Source organism: Castor canadensis, chromosome 12 (assembly GCF_047511655.1).
Source record: "Castor canadensis chromosome 12, mCasCan1.hap1v2, whole genome shotgun sequence".
In the NCBI taxonomy this organism is placed as follows: Eukaryota; Metazoa; Chordata; class Mammalia; order Rodentia; family Castoridae; genus Castor; species Castor canadensis.
Window position 1 is genome coordinate 119,815,746 of NC_133397.1, and position 10,699 is coordinate 119,826,444.

Here is a 10,699-nt window from a genome sequence, read left to right on the forward strand (position 1 = left end):
TTCCTTCTCAAGTGGGCATTACTCATTGCAAGGCCCACCAAACTGAGTCCACCTTTGTCACCCCAGGAAAAATTCCAGCCGATGAGGCAGCCAAGTGGGCAGCCTTCCAACCCTCACCTCAGCTTGTCATATAACCTTCTGTCTCAAACCCACCACCCACTAAACTTTCCCTTCCCCCTGCTGAGATAAAGACATTCTTCTCATACCTACACATGCTCTTTCTACCAAATTTACAAGCCCTACATACCTTCCTCAGACAATCCCTTTCTCTATCTCCCAAGGACCTCCAATACCTCAAAAACATCACCCAATCATGCTCAACCTGCCAATACATGCACCCCAACTCCAACATCAGGCCCTCATCTTTCCCCACCCACCAAGCAAGGGGATCAATTCCCACCATGGACTGGCAGATCAACTTCATCCATATGACCCTATAAAAAGAACCAGATATCTCCTAGTACTGGTAAACACCTTCTTGGGATGGGTCAAGGCTTTTCCCACAACCAACAAGAGGGCCTCCACTGTTGCCTCAATTCTAGGCACTGAAATCATCCTATGTTTTGGCCTCCCCACTTCTATCCAGTCAGAAAATGGACCCAAGTTTACTTCCTCAATCTGCCAAGGACTGGCAAAAGCCCTACAGATTTTCTGTAAGTTCCACATTCCCTACCATCCTCAATCCTCTGGCAAGGTTGAGCGCACAAACCATACCTTAAAAAATATTCTCACTAAATTATCCCTTGAGCTACATCTTGACTGGGTAAAACTCTTACTTCTAGCCCTTCTCTGACTTCTGGCCCTCCCAAAGAAGGCAATAGTGCCCAGCCCCTTTGAACTCCTGTATGGTCACCCCCTACTCCCCATCACAGTTCAACCCGAGTTGTCCAACATCCCTGCTCCTGCTCTCACACCCCTGCTTGTGTCCTCTGCTCTTTGCTCAGGACTTATGCACACAGCCAATTGCCTCATCTCTCTCTCTCTCTCCAGATGCAGCTCTACCCTCCCTTCAGTTGGGGGACTTAGTCTACCTAGCCTCTCCACACATACCTAACCAGCTGCAAGAAAAATGGAAGGGGCATTTAAGAGTCATTCTCACCATGCCCATGGCTGCAAAACTGGAGGGCATCCTGCCTGGGTGCACTTCAGAAATCTAAAATTGGCTGCCTCAAAGACTACCTACCGATCCTTCCTCACAGGTCCCACAAAGATAAAGATTTTCTGCCTCCCCGACATCCCTGAAGAAGAGGCCAAACCCCCAGATAATAACCAAGGCCCTCCTCTAATACTTTGTGACCTCCCGTTATACTTAATTTTTCTCCAGCCTGTCCTCAATTTTACTCCTTTCTGTACATGCTGTACACAGAGGCAGCTCTGTTTCCACCACCCTCAAATCTCCTTCCACCCTCTTATCCTCACCTCCTGGAGTGGGTGGGTGACCTACACCTTCAGGGTACTCTCTCAGATTTTACCCCTGAGGAAATTCACTCTTTCACCACCATCTTATTTACCCTTCTGTGACAACCTCTCTTATATTAAAATGTACCTCCCAGGGGCTACTTCCCTTTCATTCTCCCCTTCCTGAAGACAGACTCCCTGACCCTGGCATCCCCTGGTGGAATACCATACACCTTTCAGGTGTATGCCCCAGGATCTGATCCTCCTACACTCATTAACCAAACCCGTTGTCCCCTGCCATGCTCAAAGGTTGACCTGTACTTTGATGTTTGTACCCCAGCCATAGGCTATGGTTCATGTGGTGGATTGCAATTGGAAAGGGAATGTGCCACCCAACACAAATATATGTGTTTTAAACATAAACAAAAAGGTGTCAACTAAGACTGTGACAATGACCAGGAGGGATACTGCCCATACTGGTCCTGCCCCACTCCCATAGCTCATCTCTCACTTTGGCTTTGGAGTTTCTCTGAACTTCCTCAGGCAGCTCCTGCTCTAGCTCCGGATGTAATCCCATTAAGTACTCTATTTCTGATCCCAATAATGGACTCTGGGATGGGGAAGTGCTGGGAGGTACCAGGATAGATGGGAGGGTCTGAGACCCCCTATGGGCTCATTAAGATTGTTAAAACTGTCACCAATCCCCCCCCCCACTTTCTCCTATACAAAGGTCCAACAATCCATAAAAAACACCTCCACTCTGATCACCTCCTGTCTTGGAGCCAATCTAATCTCTACACAACCACTCAGTGTATCCCCACACCCCTGTACTTCAATCCATCATCCAAAGCTTTTCCCAGTTCCTCCTCACCCAATCTATGCAACTCCACTATCCCCATCATAAACTCAGTCCAAACAATGCCCGGGTTTTACTTCCTGTGTGGAAAAACTCTTCTAAGATGTCTAAATGCTAGCATACACTCTCCCCCTGCCTTTCTGTGCTCCTCGTCTCAGCAGTAACAATCTACATGGAAGGGGAAATAGAGATTCAGCAGAACGTCACTTTCACCCCCTCCTACTTCCCCAGGTTTTAGCAGAAGAGATCAGAGGCAGTCCCCCTCCTCATTGGCATGGGGATTTTCACTGCCTTGGGAATGGTGGTGGCCAGGATTGGGACAGCTGTTTATTTGTACCAGAGGCTGTCCCAAAGAGGGTGGCAGACACCCAGGAGGCACTGTAGCAACAGGTCATCTCCCTGGCTGCGGTTGTTCTGCAAAACCGTAGGGCCCTCAACCTGATCACAGCTGAAAAAGATGGAACCTGCCCTTTTCTGGGTGAAGAGTGCTGCTACTATGCCAACCAGTCCAGCTTGGTTCAAGGGAGGATAGCTGAGATCAGGAAAAATGGTGACAACAACATCAAACCTGGAGCCTCCTGGAGGGTTTCTGGCCTTGGCTGATCCCTTAATAGGTCCCTTAATAAAGATATTTCTGCTTGCCCTTATAGGTACCTGCCTGCTCAATCCACTACAGCAGTTCCTACAGGAACAAATCAGGGCCTTCACCAATCAGACTGTCAACCAAATGTTCATGGGAAATCACCGCCCCCCCATATGCAGGAAGTAGATACAGAAGAGGGACCATCACTCTTTCCAAAAATATATAAACAAAGAGGGGGAGATAATAGAAATATGCAGGCAGAAGTGCCTCTATTTTGGACCCGGCTAGGTCTTCATTCTTGTCTCCAAGAATGTCTTACACAATCAAGTGGATTAACACATCCATTGCTGCACACATACATGGTGTGTGTTTGGTGAGAACACTTAAGATCTACTCTCTTAGCTATTTTGAAGTATGAAGAACATCATTATTAGCTATTGAAAATTAGGTCTCCAGAACTTATTTCTATTATAACATACAATTTTCAAGGTTGTACTTTCAGTATGTTTCATTCTATGTTTGCCTGTTTCACTTAGCATGTTCTCCAGGCTTATCCATGTTGTTGAAAATGAGAGCCTTTTTCTTTTTTAAGGCTGAATAATATCCCATTTGTGTGAGTGTGTATGTGTGTATGTGCATACAAAAAAAATTCTTTAATTCCATTCATTCCTTGAAGGTGTTAGGAAAAACGCTGCTCACAAAGAAAGCTCATGAGAAAAGTCTCACGTCCATAGAGCAAAGTTTAATGGCAGGCCCAAACTGCCAGGCTGGCTGGGAAAAAGATGGCATGGCCCCAAGTCTGGGCGAGCAGTGGCTTTTATAGAAGGGGGAGGGTAAGGAAGTTAACACATGCACAGTAGTCTCTGGTAGGGGTGGGGCTGTCTTAGAGCATGGGAATTTGTTTAAGGGCAGGGCTGCCATTTTGGCTGATTCACAAAATGGTGACATTATTGTTCTATCATTCCCCCATTTTTTCTTTAATAATGATGAGGGTAGGGGCTGAGGATCAGTAATTGGGGTGAAGCATTGGTCTCTTTAGCTGCTTCCTGCTAGCAGGGGACATTGTATGGGGCAGAATCCTCAGGCTCCTGTGTCCTGGTGGGGGCCCTCATAGCAGTTCTCTGGATGGTTTTGGAGAGGTTGATATCCCTGGAGGTATAACTGGTTAAACTTTTGATTAGTAAGAGCAGACATGTAGTATGATACAAGGGAGGAAGCTTAAGAATAGGAGAGCAAAAAACATAGGCATTAGGATGGGCATTGGCCAGGAGAACCACTGTGAAATGTTCCCTAGACAATTTCAAAAGTCCTCCAATTCCCTTCTCCATTTTTCTAATTGTTTCTTGAGAGGTGCAGCCACTGGGGGAACCCATTGAGCTTGACAGCAGTGGGTGTCATGAGAATGACCAGATGAGGGCTGGTCCATTGAAGTCCCAATGGAGAGGATTGAAGATCCTTTTTGGAGAACAAGATGCCCTGGTTTAACAAAAATTGTTATAGGGTGGGGCAGGATCTGGTTTGCATGCTCTCTGAGAAGTTCCCTGAGAAGGCAGGTAGTCAGCCAGAGGAGCAGAGTCTGTTGGAGGCAAGTTTTCTAAGAGAAATGGGTGGCCATACATTATTTAAGACCCAAATAGGAATATTAGGAGGAGCATAAAAAGGTGTCTGTTCAGGGACTACATACCTAGGGATCTAAATTCTGCAAAATCTTATAACTGCCAGGAAAGCTGTAAGCTGTCTTATGGTATGGGGATTGGGAAATGGAAGATTGGGCTGATGCATTTATGACTTAAGGAGTGAGTCTCTCCCTTTAAGGCCACACCTAGGTAGGTGACCTGTGGGAGGCAGGGGCTGTCAGGATTTAAATGTAACACTCTTGGATAAAAGAGAGCTTTAGCTCATTATTTTATATAAATTGACACTTTTAACTTTTTAAATGTTTGTACCATTTTTAGATAAGTATAACATAACACTGTTACAAGGTGGTCATTTAAGACACATAAGCAAATATGTAAATGAACTCTGATTTAGTAGTACTTAAAGCTTGACAAGATCAGTAGAAAATACAAATTATTTCTTTGATAAAATCTTTCTCTGTAATGGTTTTTTGTAGATGTTATTCAGAGCAGAACAATATTAAGATAACCTTGTTATTTTATAGACATAGAGGATTTGATTTTAGTTTGACATGACCCTAAAAATATTTTAGGCAACTCTTAGATTATACTCAACTTTAACTTTATCACACTGAAGCTTTTTATTATACACTTTTAAAACTTACTTAGACCTTTATATAACATACTAAACCCTTTGATGGCTTGTCTTTATCCCTCCTATTTGAAACAATCTTTAGGATAAACCCTTTTTAACAAAATCCTTTCTTATCCAAAAACATTTCTTTTTCCTTTAACTTCTCAAAAAATACATTTACTACCTATCTATATCCTTCCCAGTTGTTTACTTTGTAGCTTGTATTTTAAAATTAGCTTCTATAAGAATTTTAAATTTATTATAGGGACTGGAGTAACTAATTAGTAGCCACTGTTGTTTTAAGGAATAGGCATAAAGCCTCATCATCCCTCAGACTTGAGGGGATATTGTTTTAGGTGTGGAAGCTGTGAGGGATTTTTGAGTTTTATTTGAATAGGGAGGGCTGTCCTGGCCCACCCTACACTCATCTCATCAGTTCACACTGTGGAATCTATTTGTTTCTGATGGAGGGGGCAGCAGAGATAGCAGCCTCGGGGGAGAACTTGAACTTTTAATTGAGATAGTAAATCCCATCCTAGCAGGGACACTGGAGTTTTAGGTACTATGAGGAAAGAGTGACAGAAGAGAAGGTCTCCCCAAGAGCAGACCAGAGGCCAGGTAAACTAGTGCTCTAGGGGCTGGCCAGATTTGCCCCAAATGATAACTTTTGTCATTGGACCATGGACCAGGAGACAAAGGTAAAGCAGAGAAATGGGCTCCACTGTCTAGGAAGAAAATGACTTTTTGTTTTTGTGCTATTATGGCTCCTCAACATCAATGCCAAGAAGTGGAGTGTGGACAGGAGGCTGAGACCCATCAATCTATAGGAGGAGGCACCTCGCCTTCCATCTGGTGATGGGGGCATTTAGACCTCCAGTGTTTACCCTCACAGACATGGCAGGGTCCCGTTGGGGGTGGGGCTGTCTCCTGGGCTGTGCCTCTTAAGCATTCTCTGCAGAAGTGCCCCTCCTGTCCACCATGGTAGCAAGTTCAGGATTCAGGCCTCAGCCAGAGGGGCCCTCTCTGAGAGCAGCAATAAGGTCATGGCGTCTCTTATCTTTTTCTCTCCTGTTAGTAAGGTTCTGGACATACAGACATAGCTACAAATACAGACATGGCTAGCTGTATTACTTGGGTCAATGATTTTTTGCCTTCAGCCACAATCTGAGTTTTTTACAAATATCTGGTGCTGAAAGAAATTTATCTTTGAGGAGAACCTCTCTCACCTGTGACTCTGAGTCCACTGTGGTGTACTTTCTGATAGCCTCCTTAAGATGCTGTAGAAAGGTAGGGGGATTTTCTTTTTTTAGGGCATTGCTGTAAAGCAAAGTTATTATTTTACATTGACATCTGATACTTTGTATAGCAGGTCTCTGAACTGTTCTGGGCCTTAGATTCCTCACTTGAAGAATGAGTGATCTGGTCTACATTAAACTATGTTTTTCCACTATGAGATGGCTGAAGTGACATTAATGCCACTTATCTTCTTTAACATTTTTTTTTTTTAGTAATGCTGGGGAATTGAACCCAGGGCTTTGCAATGCTAGGCAGACATTCTCCCATTGAGCTACTTCCTCAGCCCCAAATATTATTATTATTATTATTTCTTACTTTGGCTGTACTAGGCTTGAACTCAGGACTTTATGCTTGTAAAGCAGCACTCTACTGCTTGAGCCATATAATCATTCCCAACCTGAGTGGCCTGGGCCAGAACCCATTGCTTTTCTAATGAGATAAGTGTCTGGTCTAGTAGAAGCATAATATCCTTTCATGTCAGTTGAAAGGTTTGGATCACAGAGATAAAGGCTTGAATGTATTTGTCTGGGCATCAGTACAGCTGTTTAGATGTTTTTAAATTTCCCTTAGATCTGATAACTGGAAGGGGACATAAGACTTGCCCTCTTCCTACCATTGCCTGTTGAAGAGGGAAGCACTCATTAAGAGGTTCTGAGTACTGGGTGGCTTAGAAGGTAGAAATTTGTATAGGGGACCTCAAATTACTATTTTTCCTTTTATTGAAAAGATCTAATTGAAGTATGGTATTGTAATTTAAGGAACCCTGTAAAGGCCACTTTTCTTGGTCACCCAAGGCATATTGAGGCCAGGCCTCAGTACAAAGCTTCCAACATCTACCAGCCAGAAGACTGGAAGGTGCAGGTCCCATCTAGAAAGAACAAAACACTAGGATCCCATCTTTTAGCTAACAGCAGGCATCCTCTTTAATAAAGACTACTTTTAACAAAGGATAAGTCATCTGTAAAGTAAGAGAAGGGCATTTAGAGGGCATTTCAGGCCAATAACAGTACCATATGGGACAACTAGTGTTCATATTTGGAGGGAAAAATTTATGTTGAGGCAAAGGTGTAGAAAATTCTAAATGAGAAGTTTAGAGACCACAGTAATGTCTATTTTGTTATTTCTGGGACTATAACCTTGAGCTAACAATTGGCTTACAAGGGATGGTTCTGATGCCCCAAGGTGTGAGGTGGGTCTAGGAGCAGGACTTGTGCAAGGTGCCACTCCCTCCACACCCAGCTGGGACAAATAAACCTGACTGCCTAGGCCTGATCCTGCAGCCTGTCACCCCTCCCCACTTCCTGTGTACTCTGTGTGCTTTTATTCTAGGGGAAGTGGCTGCAGGCTGCAACCATCACCACAAGTGGCTGGCAGCCCAGGATGTGTTGGGTCCTCTCTATGGATTTTCTTAGCTCTGGCAGGCATTTTTGCTGTGTCCAGGAGCTGGCATCCTGTGCACGAGAGCGCCTGTTTGCTTTCCGTCCTCCCCATGTGGGGGTGGAGTTACAGCATGAGCATGGCAGCTGCAGGTTTTTGTAAGCACTTTTTGTAAAGCAGCTGACTTAAAGTTACTTTAGACTGAGAAGCCTGGCAAACTAGTTGGAATAACTTAAGTCATAAGGTACCATGCTACAGGTTTTTCATGGGAGGCAGAGTCCCAGTAAGCCCAGGGAGACGAAGGCAGACAGAGTCAAAGGACACATGGTGAAACCATGGAGGAGGCAGAAAAAGTGTGCTGACATCTTAGGTAAGGGAGGGGAAGGCAGAGCCTGGAGGCATGACACACGCCTATGGGATTAGCCATTACCTGTGTCTCTAGGTTGCTGCCATTGACTGGTACTGGCATGCTTTCAGCAAAACAAAACCTCCACTCTCCTGTCTCAGGAAAAAAGGGACATTGGGGGGGGAAGAGAAGCAGTCATCAGATGACATAATCAAGCAGGACTCTGCCAATGTAGCATGAGGCATACCCGAATAAATCCAGGGCTTGGTCTCAGCCCACAAGAAGGGAGCATGAGCTCTTCTATAGCTAGAATCTCCTTGAGGCCAGAGTTGGCAAGGAGTGGCTTGCTTAACTCCATGATGGGGAAAGTTTTTCAGGAAAATAGGAGAAGATAGGCATGGTAAGCAGTGCAAGAAGTCTGTTTACATGGGGAAGGAGGAGATTTGGGAGAGGAATTGGTTGATTTAGAAACTGGTTTACAGGTTAATAGAATCTGTGCAGGGGAACAGAAAATTCAGAGGGAGGGTATGATGCAGAGATAGGGAAAGGATTGAATGTAGGAAAGTTCCTTCCATTTACCAGCACACTCACAGAGATTGTATACATTCCTTAAAATATTGGGATTGAAAGTGTCATTAAGTGGCCATTTGGAGGCATTGTCCAATGCATATTGGGGCCAGGCCTGATTACAGAGAAAAATGAGCTTTCATGGCTTAAGATCTGGTGTTAGGTGGAGGGGCCCAAGGTTGGCCAGGAGACATCTCAGTGGGGAGTCCGAAGGAATTTGGGATGGTCCAACTCCCAAGGTGAAGGCCTGGCCTGAAGAGAGATATGGCAGGTGTCCCCAAAATATCAGGTCCTTAGAAGAGAGAGAAATGTGGAACACAATGCCTAGAGGGAATGTCTTCACCATGGGGGTGTCCACAGTCTCTAGTGGAGAACCCAGTTCCCAGAGACAGAGTGAGCTGCCACCTAGCGCTAAGGATTTTTTTTTATTGTTTTATTATTCTTATGTGCATACAATGCTTGGGTCATTTCTCTCCCCTTCCTCCACCCCCTTCCTTGCCCACCCCGTCCCCTCTCTCTCCCCCTACTCCCTCGCTACCCGGCAGAAACTATTTTGCCCTTATCTCTAATTTTGTTGAAGAGAAAGTATAAGCAATAATAGAAGGAACAAGGGTTTTTGCTAGTTGAGATAAGGATAGCTATACAGGGAGTTGACTCACATTAATTTCCTGTGCATGTGTGTTACCTTCTAGGTTAATTCTTTTTGATCTAATGTTTTCTGTAGTTCCTGTTCCCCTTTTCCTATTGTCCTCAGTTGCTTTTAAGGTATCTGCTTTAGTTTCTCTGCATTAAGGGCAACAAATGCTAGCTAATTTTTTAGGTGTCTTACTTATTCTCACCCCTCCCTTGTGTGCTCTCGCTTTTATCATGTGCTCCAATTCCAATCCCCTCATTGTGTTTGCCCTTGATCTAATGTCCACATATGAGGGAGAACATACAATTTTTGGTCTTCTGGGCCAGGCTAACCTCACTCAGAATGATGTTCTCCAATTCCATCCATTTACCAGCGAATGATAACATTTCATTCTTCTTCATGGCTGCATAAAATTCCATTATGTATAGATACCACATTTTCTTGATCCATTCATCAGTAGTGGGCCATCTTGGCTGTTTCCATAACTTGCCTATTGTGAATGGTGCCTCTGGAGTAACCTGTGTCACAGTCTTTTGGGTATATTCCCAAGAGTGGTATTGCTGGATCAAATGGTAGATCAATGTTTGCGCTAGGGTTTTTGAGGAAATGAGAGAGAGAGATCACAGCTCAATGTGTGAGGAGGACTCACCGAGGGAGAGAGGACCTTGAGGGAAGATTGGCCGGTGGTGGATGGAAGTTGGAGGCGTGCTGGGGTGGAGGAACTTCCCTGTGAACTAGTGAGAGAGTGGTGGTTTTTAAGATCAGGGGTCCCAGTAAAGCAGCTCAGATCCTGGAGAAAGGAAATGGGAATTGAGAGAGAGGGAGAGAGCAGGATGGGGTGGGGGAGGCCGGGAGAGCAAGGTCAGTGCCGGGAACTCAACCCGATCCAAGTCAGGGCACCAAATGTTAGGAAAAATGCCACTCACAAAGAAAGCTCACAAGAAAAGTCTCACATCCATAGAGCAAAGTTTAATGGCAGGCCCAAACTGCCAGGCTGGCTGGGGAAAAGATGGTGCAGCCCCAAGTCTGGGCAAGGAGTGGCTTTTATAGAAGGGGGATGATAAGGAAGTTTGCACATGCACAGTAGTCTCTGGTAGGGGTGGGGCTGTCTTAGAGCATGGGAATTTGTTTAAGGGTGGGGCTGCCATTTTGGCTGATTCACAAAATGGTGGCATTGTTGTTCTATCAGAAGGAACTTTGAATTATTTCCAGATATTAGGTATTGTGAATAATGCACAATGAACATGGGAGATAGAGATTGTATTTACTTTGGATATTGTCTTAGTTCATTTTGAATTGCTGTGGCAAAATACTTAGGGCTGAATACTGTATAAAGAATCTCAATCATGAAATATAGCTCCATTTCAATTTTTTTATATGTCTTCAAATTTC